General features: G+C 39.7%; 1 long non-coding RNA gene across 4 annotated transcripts in view; it reads left to right on the top strand.

Moving 5' to 3' along the window:
- Positions 1-18,836, top strand: part of LOC111090869 — a 70,255-nt gene that overhangs the window by 39,040 nt on the left and 12,379 nt on the right. For 3 of the 4 annotated variants that reach the window (XR_005373075.1, XR_005373076.1, XR_005373077.1), the window contains one exon: positions 1,918-1,997. This is a non-coding gene — a long non-coding RNA (uncharacterized LOC111090869). Of the gene's footprint in view, positions 1-1,917; positions 1,998-2,718; positions 2,917-18,836 lie in introns of those variants that run through there. The other variant, XR_005373078.1, reaches the window with a different exon arrangement.

Raw genomic sequence — 18,836 nt, 5'->3', positions numbered from 1 at the left:
TTTTCTAGAGAACACTAATACAGTCACAGATCTCAGCATAGGAGTGTCATAGGTTTCTTTAGATATGTGTATCACCAAGAGATACACACACATTAAGGTCTAACTGATAAGATTCTTTTATTGCCAGCTTCCTCACCCAGAAAAGGGCATTCCCTGGAGCCAGAAGGTGTGGCCCAGAGAGGAAGCACTGCACTTCTTTTTCCATCCCTTACTGGAAGTAGCTGTTGTTTCTCTTGGCCCCACACTTAGTGTGCCCAACTGGTTTACCTCTTTGATTCAACCTCACCCATTATTTCTGCATTCAAAAATCCAAACCAACATAATATCATAACAAGGACTTCATTTTTTTGGTCCTTGAAATTTCTACTAATTCAGTCAATCCTATGCTGATGATCTAAATGGAATTTCAGTTTACAGTTAAAAAAAATGTGAGGAAGTCAGGTCCAGGAGGAATTTCTCAGGATTCCTACTGACTCAGCATTCTCTACTTCCCAATCCTACCTGGCTGTGTCTCACTTATTCCTGGGCCCTCAGTTTTGATATTTCTTCTTCCTGTAAGATTTCCCTGACCTCCCACCATTGGTCCTTTAGGTTTTCCCACCAAGTGTTGCTAAACATCGTGATTTCCCTGTAACATTCTCCATTCTCTAATGCTTTGTTTTTTTGCCTGTGCTCTGAGCTCCCTGAAGGCAGAACATGTGTTTTGTTAAAGCCCTCACTGAATCCACAGATCCTGGCATATGGTAGCTACACAATAAATATAGCTGAAAAAATAAATACAACAAATTGTGGCAAGAATGGAGATTACATTAAAAGTTTATCTCCCCTTTTCCCCTTTATCCCCAGGAGACCCCATCCTCCAGAATTCAAAGAAGAAAGTTGAACCCTTCTCACATTAAGCCTATCTTAAAAGCTGCTTTTAGAAACTCCAGTGCACACTCACACACCATTATATGTTATTTCAGGCTGGTGTAATAATAAAACTGTCAATCCTATGAATAAGAACTGTTTCTTTACTTGGATTCTTGCTCATGTTCGTGTATATTTATGTATTACTAGAAAAGCAGCATTCTTAAGATTTCTTAGATGGTTTGATAAGATATGACTCTACTTTTCCCAGCTTTTCTTATTATAAGAATCTTTAACAAGCTCTTTAAACAGTTCGCACATGCTACCTTACATTTTTATGTGATGTATAGTGGAATAATTTTTTAAAAGGATTTTAAAAAATATAAAGCTTAAATAATGAAACTATTTCTACTTGTTTTGGTAAGGAATCATTATCAATGGATACTATTTATAGGGCAGAATTTTTTTTTCATCATATATCTTTAACTTAAAATACCTCTTTATTTAGGGGTGTCATCTAGGTTTTTGTTGCTGTTAGCAAAAAAAGTTTCTGATGTTTACCAATCTAACAATTTAATGCCTAAATTCATGTGACCTGAATTAAAACAGTTTAAAATTTAAAAACATTTAAAATCATTAAATGAAGATGCTTGGCTTTACAAAGGGCAAAAGTCTTGTTTATGAGATCACAGGGAGAGCCAGCTCTTGGGCGCCCTATCCTGGTTACCAATGACTGCTTTATTGATCTTAGCTAGAAAAGTGAGCAAAGGGTAGCAGCTCCTCCTGGGTATTACAGACTAGTTCTTGTGGGAGAAAATAGCAACAAAGTGATCTCTAGCTCCCCAGAAAAATGAGAAATGATAGGGGAAAAAATGGAGACAAAAAAGAAAGGAGATATGGAATTGCAGAGAGCTGACTTAGTCTGGGTCCTCCCCCACTCCTCTACCTCCTCCACCACCTTCTCCAGGCTCTTCTCTGTCTAGCATTGTTGACCATGATGAACATTTGGAAGTCCAGTGGGACAGCAGAGCACAATGATTAGTACCTTTCCCATCCCTTTTCTTGCAGCATCCGGATGCCCTAGAGCATCGTATTCCAGTGGGCTCACAATGTGCAGGAGTTTGATGAAGCTCATCATGAAGGACAAGGTAAGTGTTACATTTACAACTAAGAGGAGGCACTGATAGCCCCAGAGGCCAGGCTATCTGCCAAAACCAGAAAGAAGGCAATGGTGTTCTAAGACACAACCAACCAAAGAATCGTACCATGTCCTTCTTATCCCTGATATTTTCCTGTAGTAGCTAACCTCTCACACTAAGAACGATGACAGAAGGAAAGGGAAAAACAGCTCCCTGTATCCTCCCCATCCTTCCTTCCTCATCAATAGGCCAGAAGCAGAGAGTGTTGGTAAAATGTGTACATATCAAGAAATAAAAACAACTGCATTCATTTTATCCAGCATTTCCACTGTTCTGGTAAGAATGAAATACATATGCACACATGAGGTATGGATTATGAATTGTGTAATTTTGGTGATTTCGTGTAGGAGTTAAATGCTCTTATATTTGCTTCTAAAACTCTCATTGCCCAATAGTAAAATTCATGTTAGTAATTAAAATTCTTAATTTTTCTTTACTCTAGAACAACATTAAGTTACAAATAAAAACAATACAACTTAAGAGAGACCATGGAAAAAAGTTTTAATGGTACTTTTTCCTATTTTTTTGAAGAAGTCCTGTATTTTCATTTTGTACTGAGCCCCACAAACTATGACTCTGGCCCTGCTTGAGAGAAAAGGAGAATGAAAAGACAGAGCTTGGCTGTGGTGGCCAGAACTGGGCCTTACCCCCAGCTTCTGTGTCATTTCAGGGTCTGGAGCCATCACTCTCTTGTCTAGCCTTGATTTCTCAGCAGCTCCTGATCTCCTTATCCAGAGAAGCCATGCTCACTTTGATGCTGGAGCACTCCCTCTATTCCTGGCTCCAATTGTAATTTAGCAGCTTCCAAAGGAACATAGAGATCTCTGGACATTTTGCATCCATCCATCCATTCATTGTGATATGCCAAGCACTCTTTTTCTTCTTCTTTTTTTTTTAAAGACATTTATTTATTTGAGAGACCATGGAATGTACATGTGTGCACATGTACACAAGCAAAGGGAGAGGCAGAGAGAAAGGGAAAGAAGCAGACTCTGCAGAGCTTGGCACAGGGCTCCATCCCACAACCTGAGACTACCACCCCAAGATGAGCCAAAATCAAGAACCAGAGGCTCAACTGACTGAGCCACCCAGGTGCCCTGCCAAGCACTCTTCTATTAAACTGCTATAGACCGAATTGTGTCCTCTTAGAATGTATATGTTGAAGCCCTAATTCCCAGTGTGATGATATTTGGAAGTGGGGCTTTTAGGAAGTAGTTAGGACCAGACAAGGTCATGAGGGTGGGATCCTCAGGGAGCTTACTTTCTCTGTCTCTGTCTCCCCACCTCTCACCCTTCCTGTCCTTTTACAAGCTCACTCGCTCTCTTTGCCACATGAGGATACAGAAAGAGGCCAGGAAGAAAGAATCACCCACCTATGCTGGCACACTGAACTCAGACTTCCTAGCCTCCAGAATTGTGAAAAATAAATTTCTGTTGTTTAAGCCACCCAGTCAACGGCAGTTTGTTATAGTGGCCCAAGCTAACTAAGACAGAAACAAATGTGGCTCCTGTTTTCTGGCAGAAATGGACATTGATGAAATGAACACAAAATTAAATACAAAATAAAATTAGAAAATGCTATAAGGAAAACCAACAGAGTGCTAAGGAAAAATATGAGGGTGACCTGATCTGGACTGGAATATCATGGAAAGACGGTGATAATGTAAAGAACAGTGCTCCAGGGAGAGGGAACATGTGTGAAAGTGGAAGGAGTTTTGTGTGAAGCAAATGGGTAGGAGGCCTGTGGAAACAGCAGGGGAGGGCATTGGTGGACTCTTCTTGCGCTCTTGTTTCTTACCTGTGGTTTCATTTTATACTTTCCGTATAACTCTATGTGATCGAGCAAGCCATAGTAAATGAAGTACAGACTAACCATAATTTCTGGACTCAAAACCACAGCACAAAATCAATGAAGTGCAAATGCCCCAAGGACTTTGACACTTTGTGTTTGATTTGCGCCAGGTCGCTTTCCTCTTGGTATATGGGTTATTGCATCATAACAGGACGGGAGCACCTTTAAAATGAGAGGCAATACAGGACCGAGTCAGGCCTCAGGCCTAACAAAGGATAGAAGCTCAATAGCCAGTATTAATACTAATAAGAAGAGGTCAGGACTGAATGTTTGACATCTAAACTTTTAACAGCCTGGGACCCATAGTTGTGCTTTTGAGCTATACCAGCCACTCAGTTTATTCTGTGTATCTTGTGTTGTTACTAAACACCAAACATTGTGCATTTAGTATCTGGATAAGCTAAATATTCTCAGGGGCTTTATGTGTCAAGTGCAAGATGAAGCTCTTCAGTCCTGCAAACTAAACCTTAAATAATCCATTTAGCTAGTCATTTAACAAATACTGACTGAATACTTATTATGTACTAGGTATCATTTTAGGTACTGGGGTAAAACATTGCGTTATCATTCCAAAAGTAGTGCCTAACTTCTGAAACGATACCATCTGATCAGTCTTGGAAACCACAACACCAGTTTTCATTACAAAACAATGGTCTTATACATGGTCATATACATGAAGACCAAGCATTGAGCCAAATTTTATACTCATTGTTTAGATCTATTTTCTGTAGATGCCTGGAATGTTTTTCTCCCATGTGCCAGCTTGGAAAACTCCTCCTCCTCCTGCAAGAATAATTTTGAGTTCTCATTTGTTCAGTTCAGACTATCTCAGTGCCCCTTAGATAAAGCACCTCTTCTTTAATCATATCAAATTATCCACTGTTCCATTATAGAATGTGTCACATTGTATTTCATAGTCTAAAAGTCACTTAGGAGCCGTACAGTGAGTGTCCCCCACGCAGCTAGTGTTTGGTGAATTAAAACTTAATAGAAAAATAGTAGTTAAATGCGTGAGTTTGTTTAGTGTTAAGATGGGTACCTTATACCTCAAGTAAATTTTTAATCCTTGAACATATGTAATCAAATTGTCTGTGAGCCTATTGCACTTGTACTCAATAGGCTACACCCAGCATCTCAGTATGAAAAAAGCAGTGGCAACAAAAGGAATCATACAGAGGTTTGCAAAAGTTATTCTCAGTTTATGGAGGTTAAGTTGGATCTACTGAAACAAAATTTTGAAAAGGAACTACTAGGTTGTGTGTGTTTTTTTTTTAATTTTTATTTATCTATGATAGTCACAGAGAGAGAGAGAGAGAGAGAGAGAGAGGCAGAGACATAGGCAGAGGGAGAAGCAGGCTCCATGCACCGGGAGCCCAACGTGGGATTCGATCCCGGGTCTCCAGGATCGCGCCCTGGGCCAAAGGCAGGCGCCAAACCGCTGTGCCACCCAGGGATCCCCTACTAGGTTGTTTTGTAAACAAAACTTAAAATGCCTAGAAATAAAATTTTAGATTTTAAGCAATATTTTGAACCATTTAAGGAAGATTTGCAAATAAATGAAAGCCTTCAACCAAATTCAACCTGCAGAAGAGTTTTACTTTACATGTTTAAAAGAATGAATTGCACCCGAGTCTCCTTAGGTAGGGCCTGCATTCCCTTGTTTGGCCACCAACTCTACTATTCTCTGTTGCCCTGAACTCTGCATTTAAGTGACTGAAAGCATTTACATTTGAGTCTGGTCCTTGCAAGTTCCTCTCTGTCTTCAGGCAAAAAAACTGTCTCATTCTACAGAGAACTCAGCTTAACTTAAAACTGTTAAGATAATGCTATAGCTAATTATAATGAGGACAATTTTGTGGTTTGGTATAAATCAGGATTTGGAAAGAGAGGACATAGAACATACAAACAAATCCCTTCCCTGTAATGAAATATAAAACAGGAAAAAAAATCTAGATGTTAAAAGCTATAATTCTTTGAATTCCTAAAATGTTAAGAAAATCATAAGGCTTTTTAATCAATATTTTGTCTATAGCACTCACTATTGCTAAATGAAGTCATCTCTTAAAGCTGTTAAAAAAACAAAAACTCATTACAAAAATGAGTAACTTTTAGATATCTTATTGGCTTTATTTAATTATTCATGAATCAGGCACCATCTAATCTAGCAGATAGCAAAGAGCTTGGAGGCGCTATACAAAAGGAAAGACTTCTAGGCAGAAGGGAGCTGGAACAAGGTTATTATACAAGACTGAAAAGAAGATTGTTTATTACAAGGTTACCTTCTTTTAAGGGATGGCAAGGGTCTATGAGGCAGATGACCTAACTAATGCTGACTAGGTGATTCCTGATTGACTGGTTTAAGACTACATTTGTGAGAGAGCCAAAACTAATTAAGTCTTGGCTTCGTGATGTGGGGCCCACTATAACATACTTCATTTGGGGCCTGTTTTGTTTTTAACAAATCAGAACCTTGCAATAGGGTACTGCTTTGCTAGTTAAAGACAGGGTGCTAACTAGGTGGAGTAGAGCTTCATTTACCAGGAATGAAGCTCTCTCTGAGTGGGAAGTCACCTATGAGTAGTACCTAATGAAGACCAGCAAGGAGCTCTTGCAGCAGCCCAGTGTCCAAACCACACAGTGCTGATCTGGGACCTGTGCTTTCTTCCTTCCTCTTGCCTTCTCACCTGCCCAGGGGGAGTCTCTGCTCCCAATTTGCCTTCCTGGGGGATACAACACCACTGAAACTCTAAGTGTGTAGCTACATATGGTCAAGCAGCCCCTGAACCCCGGGTCTGCTCCCTCCCTCTTTCCCTCCTTTTGGCTCAGGTTTTGCTTTGGTGACCCATGTTACCCTGCTGATTCCTGACCTTGGCCTGTGTTCCATTTTTAGCCTTGCTCTTCCCAGATGGGCACCCTGCTAACTGTCATATGTTTTCAACTTCTGGTTGGTCTTATAATCTTATTTTTATGCATTGGGAAATAGGTTATACCTAGTTACTCTGTTCCTTACTATAGTAAAGCTCCATGATGGAAAAACTAGTCCAAAGATTGATACTAGAGAACTTCAGAAATAATACCAGAATACTTCAGAAATGGTACTCAGATACTTAGGAAATGACCCCAGAATATTTTAGAAATAATGCTAGAATACTTCAGAAGCATCAGGGTAACATTGGGATTATAAAAACATTCAAATACAGAATATAAACAGGATGATTTATCCACAAGAGGATCACTTTTGTACATTTTTCTGGGTAGAACTACTTGATGGTATCACCTATCGCCTACAAGGCAGGGCCATGACTTATGCCTAACTCACTGCACCTGTAATGTTCAGTTTTTATGCATGTAGTCATTCATAGAGTTGAACTCACTGATTTGAATTGAGTATACAGAACTTATTCACAGGTGGGTATCAACTAGTGGGTCTTCTACCCCTGAGGCAGTACAAAGGGTAATGCTTTCTTGTGAGAGCAGGAGAAATTCAGATGGGGTGATGAGTAGAAATAATTAAGTGGTCATGACTCTACCGTATAATTAGTTTTCCTTGAGCATGATCCTGGGTATTAGGCTGAAAGCCTAAAATTGATCGAGGAGAGTGACTCCAGAGAGCCCTAAAATCAATATCATGCAAGAAAAGTTGGGAATAGTAATAATAGCTACACTTCTTTTATTGAGCCCCCACGAAGAGTTACGAACCACACTTGACATTTTATTCATATATTACATTTTTAGACTTCATGAAAGTGCAACTAAATAGAGACTATTATGACCATTTTATGGGAAAGGAAACTTACACTTGATACAGGAACAGAGATTCACACCCATGTCTCTCTAGCATGATTCCATATGCTTCTAGCTTTACCAGGTTGCCCCAATTATATTAGCAATTTAAAAGCAGTGGCACTGGGAGTCAGGGAAGGAAAGCGTCCATCTGATTGTGATCCAAACACCAGAAAGGCAAGAAAGATAAAAATAAAGAGGAAGAAGGAAGGTAGAATAGAGGGCAAGGTAGGCATTTGGGAACAGCTTTCACAAAAATAGAAGAGCAATTAAATTGATGTCTTCCAAAATGGTCTGGACTCACACACCTACAGCCCTGGCCGCTCTGTTTTATCTCATTAAATGCCTGGTTATGGATGGGCAGGTTTGCCATCTGTTTAAATAATAATTTTCTGTTCTCCATGAACTGAGCTGCAGTGTCGAGGACAATTAAAGCGTCACTGCCATCTCTCTCAGCAGGAACTCTGATATCGCAGGGCCATCGTGCCACCACCACACTGGCATCCGCTCCCGGCTACAGTTTCACTGCTTTCCCACCTAACCTTCCCACCAGAGCTAAGCCTTCCTGGCCAAGATGCAGGCTGTACAAGTATGAACGCCCACTCAGAAAAGAACAGAAGACAGATTAGGAATAGTTCCAGCACCCTCCTTCTTGGCAACCCCAGAGTGACGGATGTGACTTCCTGTGAAATCTAATGATAAGCTATTTTCAAAAATTCAGTTTAAAATTAGTGGGCAATGATGGGGTTTGTTTGAAAAGTGACACGCTTGGAACTAGAACTGGAAAAGAAGTCAAGTGGCTGCACATCTGACAAAGGAAAGAGATCCAGGTTATAAATTCTTTGGGGACACCCTAAGAGAGGGACCAGAGTGGCAGCTGCCGCTGGAGGGGATGAGTGGAGGTGCACCTCCAATTTGTGGCTTTGGAATGGGAAGGTGGGCATTTTTGTTACCTGTTTTAAGTCAGGAAAGCATCATACAGTGACAAGAAAAATAAAGGCTAATATTTATTGGGCAGTAACTGTGAACTAAGCACTGTGCTGAGTACTTTATTAATTAATCAATGCGTATGATCCTTACAACAACCCCAGGATAGAAGTATTGTCATTATGAGCATTTATGTTTTACAGATGAGTGAACTGAGGTTTAGAGTTTCACTGACTTATCTGATGTGTAAGTGAGGTGGAATTTTAATTTTAGCAGTTTTTCTTCAGATTGTTTCTGTTGGGAAACCAATAATTTATTGTCCAGACTAGAACACTTTTAGAAGTGAAATATGTTGTTCTTGGTAATTAAGCTAGTATAAGCAGCAAAAGTTGGGCCTGCCCAGAGCCAACTGCCCTGGGAAGTACAGTCAGCCTGCTCACACTGCTTCCCTGGTAAGTCAAATAAGAGGAGGAGTATATATGACAATATCTCAGAAAAGTCTCTATTTACTGTTTCCTGGTACATTGCAGCAGTCTCAATTGTGCTTTTAGCATTTAACATTTCTCAAGGATCCAGACCCCTTACATTGTTTGCCCCATCCCAGGACCTTTCTTAAAAAAAATGTATCAAGACCCATTCAACAAGTTTTGACAACACCATGAAAGAAGAGAATACGTCTCGATCTACTTGCATGTTTCCTGAGAATTGGCACCTCACAACCCTATAGTGTGTGTATCTATATTTACATATCTATACACACTTGCATATGTGTATATATATATTTATATTTGAAATGTCCTTTTCATAAAATTTGCCACGTTGATGTTTCTCATTTCCACTATACTTCAAACACGGGTTTGGGTTGTTCAGATATATTTCAACAAATGGTCTAATGTTGATTCTTGTCACTTGTTTAGGGTTAAAGCTGAGTTTGGACTTGATTTTCCTTCTGCTATGACTGTGCCCCTAGTACATTCTACCAAAGATTTCTGTGGTCTACAGAAGAAACCCCAATATTCTAGAATGAGCATCTACTAATCCTTACAGGCAAGAAATTCATTGTGAATGAGGTCAAATGGAAGGAGGAAAAAGTATAACAGTATCATAAGCACAAACATTATTACAATTTGTATCAACAAAATATTTTAAGTGTTCTTTATTACTTAAATTCTTTTAAAAAAAATCTAAGTTCACATACATTTTGGTAAGTCTGTCTGTCTTTGCCCATGGGATACTGATGTCCAGTCAGTTCACTTTGAAATTCTTCTGTCCTGGGGCAACTACTGGATTGGATATTTTTCTTCTCTTTGGAGTGCCATCATCATAAGTTATTTCTTTCCATCATTAGATCCACTGTCGGTAAAGTGTGGTCAACGCAAAAGCCACACAAAAGGCAAGCAATGAAGAATTCAAAATTTAGAGTAATGCTTGTTTTCTGGAAATACAGTATAAGTTATTGCATTGATAGAATGGTCTGTTCCATTGCAGAGAGATGCCAGGCAGTGCATGAACTCATGACCAAGGGCAATCCTGGTACCCTAATATCTGGCATTCCATGACCCTTCAAAGTGTCCTCCCAGAGAGCTGCTCATGTGAATGGTGGAGTTCTCACAAATTGAGAGGAGTTCATTGTGGAGAACCTCAAACTGCAAGGATTATTTGTAAGATGGTTGCAACAACTAGCTTTTATGTCCTCTCAGAGCCTCAGAATGTGACTTTATTTAGAAATTGGATCATTGCAGATGTAACTAATTGAGATGAAGTCATTAGGGTGGGTGCTAATCTAGTATGACTGGTGTCTTTAGAAGAAGGGGACATTCACACACAGACACAGGTGCAGAGGGAAATGATGCAGACACACAGGGAGAGGAGGGCTAAGAGATGCCTGAAGCAGGGATGGCAGGGATGCTACCATAGGCAAGGGGCACCTGCGGCTACCACCCCAGTGGTGCAGAGAGAGCATGGCCCTATCAACACCTTGATCTTAGGTGTCTGGACTCCAGACCTGTGAGACAATAAATGTCTATGGTTTTAAGACACTCAGTTTGTGTATTTTGTTATGATGTCCTAGGAAACTAATGCAATAGCCAATGAATATTTCAGCTCATAAATGTTGATTATAATACATGCTTTTTAAATGATGGATAAGTTCAGTTTCATAGCTAATTCTCCTTTCTGACCTCTGCTGAATCATTAATTACCATCCTGTCTCAAATAAGCTTACCTCAAGTAACCTAAGAGACAAACAGCTGGCTCTTGATTCTATTATGTGATGCCATTGTGATCCACACCAGCACCTTCAAGATGTTCTAGGAGATGGCATAAGGTGACAGTCACGAGAGTTCTGAATGGAGAAGGAAGTTTTAAAGTATGTGTTTTGCTTGTCTGATGTTATGTCAGAAAGTTGGTACTAAGAAGGCAAAATCTGAGAAGAATTTTTTTTCTATTTTTTTTTTAACAAATTAGGACAAATTTCTTGAGAAATTCTCTCAAAAAAGAAAAAAAAAAACCCCACAACTTGTGGGCCATAATGAGCTATCTCTTATGATACTAAGTAAGGCCAGTTTACTCAAAATCCTAAATACAATAGTAATAACAAAAGAAGTAGAAGACTTAATTGCTCTGGCATTTTTTTGCTTCTCTCCCATCTTAGCACACCTGTTCTTGTCGACCATGTTTTATTGCATAGGAAATAAACCACAAGCAATTGTTTTTAAGTTTTTAAGCAATCCTGTGCAGGGCAAAAATATAAAACAAAAGCTGTGTGTCCCTGTGTTATTGTCTTTCACAGTGATTGCAAGCTCAACCATGAAATTATGTGATCCTTACATAGCAGAATCCAAGCCATGTCAAGTTTAGTCAGCAAACTCTAGTTGTATCTTTCACAGAGGAGGGAAGGGTGGGGATATTTAGCAGACGAAAGACAGCCACAGGCACCTGATTATCTCAGACCTGTCCGTGATTCAAAATATAAGGCTCTACCTGTGATCAATGGGGGCCACTTTAACCTTTGGTTCTCGCACCCACTGAAACCCATTTTAAAAATTCCCATTTATAATGTAAAATGAAAAATTGGCAAAGACTCAAGGGGAGTGTGATTCAAGGATGGTGTGCAAGGGAGGGTGCCCACTATCAGGAAAATCATATTTGATGTAAGCATATTTCATCTACCTCTGGATTGATATCACTTGACACAGGACATAGCAACGTATTAAGTGGCATCTCAGCCTGGGTTTTCCTTTGCTGAGACTAGATGGGGCTTGTGTGCAGGTAGTTGGTTTTTAGGGAGGTGATCCCAGGAATCAGAGAAAAGACTAAAATAAGGAAGAAAGTAAAATCAGTACAAGAGATGTTCTCAGATTGGCTACTGCTGTGGTTGACAAGGGCTTGACCCTACCAGGACTTTCTAAGGCAGCTGTTGAAATGTGGCTCAGAACTCTATTCAGGAGAGGGAAGGGCAGAGCACTGATCCTTTGCTTGCTCTTTGCCACTTATCCCACATAGGGTTGTCCTATGTGTCTTAACTCTCTTGACAATCCAGGCTGTGTATGTGTGAGTGCGACAGAGACAACCCCCCACCCCCGAATTCCCACCTCATAGCATCAGAGCAGCTCCAGGCAGAAAGCTAGAAGTATGAGGTACAGCTGAGGTGGGGTGCTGGCATGTTGTGTCTGTGTGAAGTTGTTGCCAGGGCTGTGGCAAGGGTGAGAGATGAGCCTCGAAAACAGGAGGCCCTGGGGTATCTCAGGGGTCAATGTTGGCTGTACTTTGCACTCCTCCAGTCTACTTGTGCTCTCTGTTAACCCCAAACCATTATCAAGTCTTCTAGGAGGCAGTCAGCCACATTCTACCAAAACAAAACAAAACAAAACAAAACAAAACAAAACAAAACAAAACAAAACAAAAAAACCCCATAGGTCAGGAGGTTAACACAGCAAGCTATATCTAATCAGCTGCAACTAATCATGAAACTTGCATTCATGATCACTGTGTCCCCACACTACTGGTCATTCTGGGTTTTCCTCATTCTTGCCCAACAGCAACTGATCTAGGTTGCTTTTCAGGTGGGGAGACACAGAGCTTCATCCCTAAAAGTTTCTATCTCTTGCCAGGTGCTGAGCCTGCCCAAGGTTTCTATGATTGCCCAATTAGAATTATTGATAGGCCTGGAAGCACTGAGAGGCATTTACAACAACCCCCCTGAGTTCTGGATGTGCTGCTTTAGGACCTCACTGTGTCATAGCAGCTCTTGCTGTTTATGATAATAAGGGTCATTTGCCTCTCCAGTATGGCAGTTCCTTTCTTGGTCCGCTGCTTTGTGGGCTTATGAACCCAAAATAACCAGGCACCCATCATAGCCTTAGGGTGTAGACCCCTTACTGTGTCTCCAGGTGGAAGTATCCCTCTCTGACGCCACAGAGCCTAAAATAGCAAAGATAGGAGCACACATTCCACCAATGGGACATAGGAGCCATGGAGAGAGACCAATCCTACTTCTTCTACTCCTTCAGTCCGAGTTGTTTATTCTAGGAACCCAGGTGTCTCTGGGAAAGACTGTGGCTCTATTTATTGTGTATACTTTTCATGTCATGGCAGGAGTCTTTCTCAAGGGGACTGAACTTTCCTTTAACCCAGGGGCTCTGGATCTGTGAACTGCCTTAGATCTGGAAACTGGGCAGGAAATTCCACGTTTTCATTGCAGTGCATATTCAGCCCTCTCCCCTTTAAATCTCATGGATTTATTTTTTTTCCATACCAGTCAGCTCCTTATTTGTTTTATCACTCAGAATACAATGGTCCAAGAATTACTGGTGAATTATGCAGGTGAATTTCTTGGTCCCTGCAATGATAGTTATGCCCATCTTATCTCTTTTGGTTATATGCTACCAGTTGGCCTCGGCGTTTCCAGAATCCTGACCTCTCCATTGGAACTAAGTACCCAGCATCACCTCCATTAACTATGGCCTACAAAGAGCCCCTGCTGAGCTTATTAGAGAATCCAAGAGTGGCTTCCTGTCTCACATAATAACTGTATTCTAATATTTCCCTATCCCTGAGCCTGTAGTAGTCACCATTTTCTACCACATTTTCTCTAGGCCATCAATATGTCCAATATGTCTCTCTCTCTCTCTCTCTTTTTTTTTTTTTTTTTTGAGTGTCCCAAAGGTTATTTATTTAGAAAGGTCAGCTTTGACAAAAGCTATTCCCACATTTACATAGCCACGCAGACTTCAGTTACAGCAGACAGACACATCTTTTGCAGATGCCTCACAGAAACTGCCCCCAGATGCACCGAGGCCGCCTGCATGGCGTCCTGTAGGGCACATGTCCAGCGCCTCAGGGGTAACCAGCTGCCATCTCAGTGCAGAGAGGCCAAACCTGCCTGTCAGCCCTGTGATGACATCTGAAATCCTCTGTCAGCAGCTGGTAGGGAAGAAGATAAGTCTTGGTTTCTGTGATGTTTTTGGATACGCTTGCACACTTTCCCCCAGTGCCTGGAAGCTGGTGTGGAAGCTCCCACAGCGCATTGCACAAGGTGCCCGTTCCGTGGCCAGCCTCGCCGGCAAAGGCCCCACTGCAGCCTACTTACTCCTGCTTGGCCTTTGTGATGCTCCATCTCTGTATTAGAAGAAACTCCAGGTGTCCTTAGTGGGATGTTAAACCCCAAATCACAGGAAGGCATGCACTTGTCATAATGTCTTCCTTATAAAATATTATAGTTGACTTTTTCCTATTCTGATACCTGGAGACCCATCCCCATATATATTTCCCTGGTTCCCACTATTAGATAGTAATTGAATATTGCAATTCTCTGGATGTCTGCAAGTTGTCCCAGGGAAGGAACTGTATTTCTCAGCCAGGACTGTGCAGCCACCTCTGAGAACCAAAGAGAAGAATCAAGAAATCTTGAAAAAGACAAGCAACTGGTCCATGTGAGTCTTTTCAGGGTCTCTGAGCAAGAGAAACTGTTGTATTCAAGGAAGAAGAAAGTTGCCTCTGTTGGCCTAGAATCTGAAAGTTCAATTTGGTCAGGTTCATCCATGCAAAGGTCTTAGGGTCCCACTCTTTCCCTCTCAGGGCTCCTAAGTATTGATTTTGTGTAGATGACCAATTGAAATACATTCAGTCTGCTTTTTGTTCTACTATTCTTATAATAATTAGCTCCTCAGCTTGATTTTCAACAGACTCTACCTTGTAACTACAAAAATTAAGCTATCTTAGAATGCTAGCATGGAGGCCTTCTGCCTTGACAGCATATTTTGAGTTGATTAGCTATTTTGGGTTATTTTCTTTATAAAATAAAACCAGCCAACTCCACACTCTTATGATGATCTCTCCTCTAGTACCATTCAAGCACCATAGCCAAGGCTTCACCTATTAACTGTACCTTCTCTCCTTCTACCATGCTGAGAATCTTAGGAATTGTGTTGCTTATTGCAGGCCAGGAGTATCTCTAGGAGGCCTATATCAGTAATGCAGCCTTTATCACCATCTAACTTGGAAGAGATCCCAATCCAAACCCATTTTTCTCCACTTACAAATGGGCTAGTCTCATCTGAGTTCCCACAGGAAGACCCCAGAAAACAGAGCTGGAGCCGTTTTAGGAAATAATTCTAGGGTGAAAGAATAAGGACTTTGGACAGTGAACCAAGGAAGGGGTTCAAACCAGTATAGAAAAGTACTCTCCTGTCAGGTACCCTGAGGGCAACCTTCCATCAGGATCCTCAGAGAACCCTTGCTGCATTTGCCTGAGAATTGCCTATCTGAATGATAGAAGATAATAGCATGTGTTGATACCTTGTACCAAGTGTCAAGAGTACTGACTACCTTACATACTCAGGCTGCTGATGTGTGGGTGCCAGGCTGTTTCTCACAAGCACCTATGCTTTGATCAAAAAGTTCAAGGCAAAACGTGAGGGATGGATGGTGCAGTGGGACTTGGTACTATCAGAAGTCTTCCATAGCAAGGGTCGAAGGAGGGGTTGGCCAGAAGGATATGAAACAGGGCACAACAGGTGTTGAATACAGGTGGTGAACCTGAATTTATTTAAGAGTTGTGTACAAGTCTCTAGGCCAGGAACCAAGGAAAGGGGAAAAAATGGAAGAACTTTCAACAGATATTCTATAGAGTAGGTTTTGGTTTTGTGTGTGTGTGTGTGTGTGTGTCTGCGCGCGCGCGCGCAAACACATATATATGTATATTACCTATACATATATATAAATATAAAACCATATGTATATATTATATATATACAAATGTATATATCCCATGACTAAAATGAAATTTTGCTGTCTTTTGCTGAAACAAAACTCACATACTATTCCCTAATAAATGTTTTGCATAGAAACAACTGAACCAGAATTTAAATGAAGTATCATGAATTCTCTGCAAATGGACTCTATCAGTAATCAAATTAAAAGACAACTATAGTTCCCATAGTACCAAATTAGAAAAAGATGACAAAAATCCTAGGTTTACTTTGTTTGCAATGTTTGAGCCAGGAAAACAGTATCAGCCTTTTTTATTATATGAAATAATACTGATTTGTCTACCTAGTCAGGGTCCATTTTCTCCTTTCTAGGCCTGAGGGTGGCCATCTGCTTCTTCCATGCTTGTGTCTAGCATTTCACACAATCTAGCATAAATTCTCTGGATTCCAGAACCGTGAAGGTGATAACTTTGCACAATGCCAAAGGGAATTACATATTTGCAAAAGCAGAAAGAATTTTATACTGTGAAATTTTGGGGGATTATTACATCATGTTATTTAATTAATTAATGTATGCAAAGCATTTAGAACAGCGCCAAGCACATAATAAGAGCTCAGTAAATGTTAGCTTTATCATGATTGTGATCATGATCATCATCCTTACATGAAAGCAGTCAATTCTGACAGAATAGGAACTAGTTTAGGGGTCAGAAGACTTAGTCCGTAATCCTGATTTTATCATTTATCAGTCTGTGGCTTTGGTGTAGCCATTTAACCTCTCTGAGACTCTGTTTTTATCTCTAGAAAAAGGATAATAAATTCCATTTCACGGTGTTGGTATGAGGGTGAAATAAGATAAGTGACTTACGGAATTCAAAGTGCTATCACAGGATAGGCATTGCCAACACATTGTTGGTTCTGACCAGTTCCCTGTCACTGTTGATGCTGGTGGCCAATAGTTGGGGCCAGGACTCTGAAAATCTGCGTAACTCTACTGTTTGTTCTCACCCTCTGACTCCTGATTTCCTGTATACTATATACTTCTTTGAATTTCATTTGCTTATTTGGTTCGTCCACCTCTTCAAACAAAACTAGTATCCATGCTTTTATTTCCAGAATTCCTCCTTTTCCCATTGAAGCAATGTGAGATTTAATTTTAAATAATCCAACCAAGCAAAGGTATTATAACCTGTTTCTTTTCCTACATCCTTATTTTTTTTGCACTGTCCATATTTCCTAGACTGAGAATACAATTATTTATAATCAGAAACAATATTTAAGAAAAAGGAAATTCAAAGGCCAACATGCATTTATTCACACACATGAATTTTGAACCAGAAATTGAAAGAGTAAGTTATAAATCTCTGCAGATGAGACACCGTATCACTTTTGAATGGTGTAAATCTATAGAATGCCCAGCAAGAACGTATTATGGGCATATTTTTATTTCTATTAAAAAAAAGAAGTGGCTTTTAGAGTGAAATTTCAAAAGATATTTGGTTTATTTTCTCTATGCAATGTGTAACTAAATCAGGCAGTTTACTGCCCCGGGGATAGTCTTTTCCCTCAAGTTTTGCTCAGGTTTTTGATTGAGTTATTCAGGAATAACCCTTTTTATAAACTGTGAGATGAATGAACAGTAAATATAAGTTTGTAAAGGCTGACTGTTTTGGGTTTTGACTGTCAACACAGGAAATACAGCAGGGTGGCTACTACAGAAGATGAGAAGGCAGCTAGCAGTCCCAATGCGAAATTGTGCTTATTATAGCCTTTTTTGTGGTCTTCCTAAAAGATAACAAAATACTGCTGATTAGTTGAAATCAGCTCAAAATGAGAGCCAATGAAGACCAGGTAAGATACAAAATTTGACAAGGCCAATGATCCAATTGAGCCTATAGCAGTTAACTAGTAAAATATTCAGTGTAATGGCTGGAAAGACTATTTCTATTCAGATTCTGTGGGATGAGCATTGAGGCAAAAGTTATAAAATTATATTCTTCTCTATATATTCTTTGTTGGTTGTGTAAGGAATTTTTTTTAGCTATTCTTTTGCCTCTATAGTCAGACCTTTAAAATGACAGTGGCAAAAGTCATCAATTTCCAATGACTGTAAGAAAACGTTTTGGAAAATGCGAGTAATAATTTTTTTAAAGTTTTCCTTGGAAATAAATATACCAATATTTCACTGTTGTTGTGTTAGGACTACATGATTTATCTTTCAATTTTTGGCTACAAACTTTTTTCCCATAATGAACACTTATGTTTTATGATAATGGAATGAAATTTATTTTAAAAATAATATGTGAAGATGGACAAGTTAATGACAATATCTTAAAAAGTAGACTTAGTGGTCCTAGTGATCATGGGCTCTGAGGACAGACCTCAGATAAGTAAATTATTATTTTAAATATGTTATCTTTTCTATAAAATAAGAATGCTAAATGTACATACCTTGTAGCACTTTAGTATTACCCTAAGTGGAATAATGGCAGTGATGGAGATGCTTACTTATTATTTGCTTGTTCAGTAACATGTATTCATTTACTGCCATTTTAAGACACCATGATAGAAGTTGGATACAGAAAGTCAAATAATGTACAATTCCTGTCTTTAAAATGTTTGCTACTTAATATAACAAAAGAGAACTCTTCTGTGAACATATTTATTGTTGTTGAGAGGTTTTGCTATATATGTGATCATGTTTATGTATTGACACATTTATTTGTGCATTTTTGTGATACTGCCCATTAAAGTATAGAACTGGAACCCCCTAGTTCCTCCTAAATATCTCTTTTGTCATTCACTAATGGAGAATCAGACGTTTCCAGTAGAGAAACACTTCCACATTTTCTTTGCTGATTATAAACTCCTTAGTTTTTCTTGTTTTACAAACTCCTCTTGCTCCCTTTAATGTGGTCTTCCCCTCTATATGGACCTTCCACATAGAAGACAATTCAAAGAATTAAATCAAACCTTGACAAAGCAAAGAATTATTTAAGTATCTTAGATAAGGTG

Source organism: Canis lupus, chromosome 18 (assembly GCF_011100685.1).
Source record: "Canis lupus familiaris isolate Mischka breed German Shepherd chromosome 18, alternate assembly UU_Cfam_GSD_1.0, whole genome shotgun sequence".
Lineage (NCBI taxonomy): Eukaryota > Metazoa > Chordata > Mammalia > Carnivora > Canidae > Canis > Canis lupus.
Note: the sequence above shows the minus strand (reverse complement) of the source record. Positions and strands in the feature narration are given on the sequence as shown.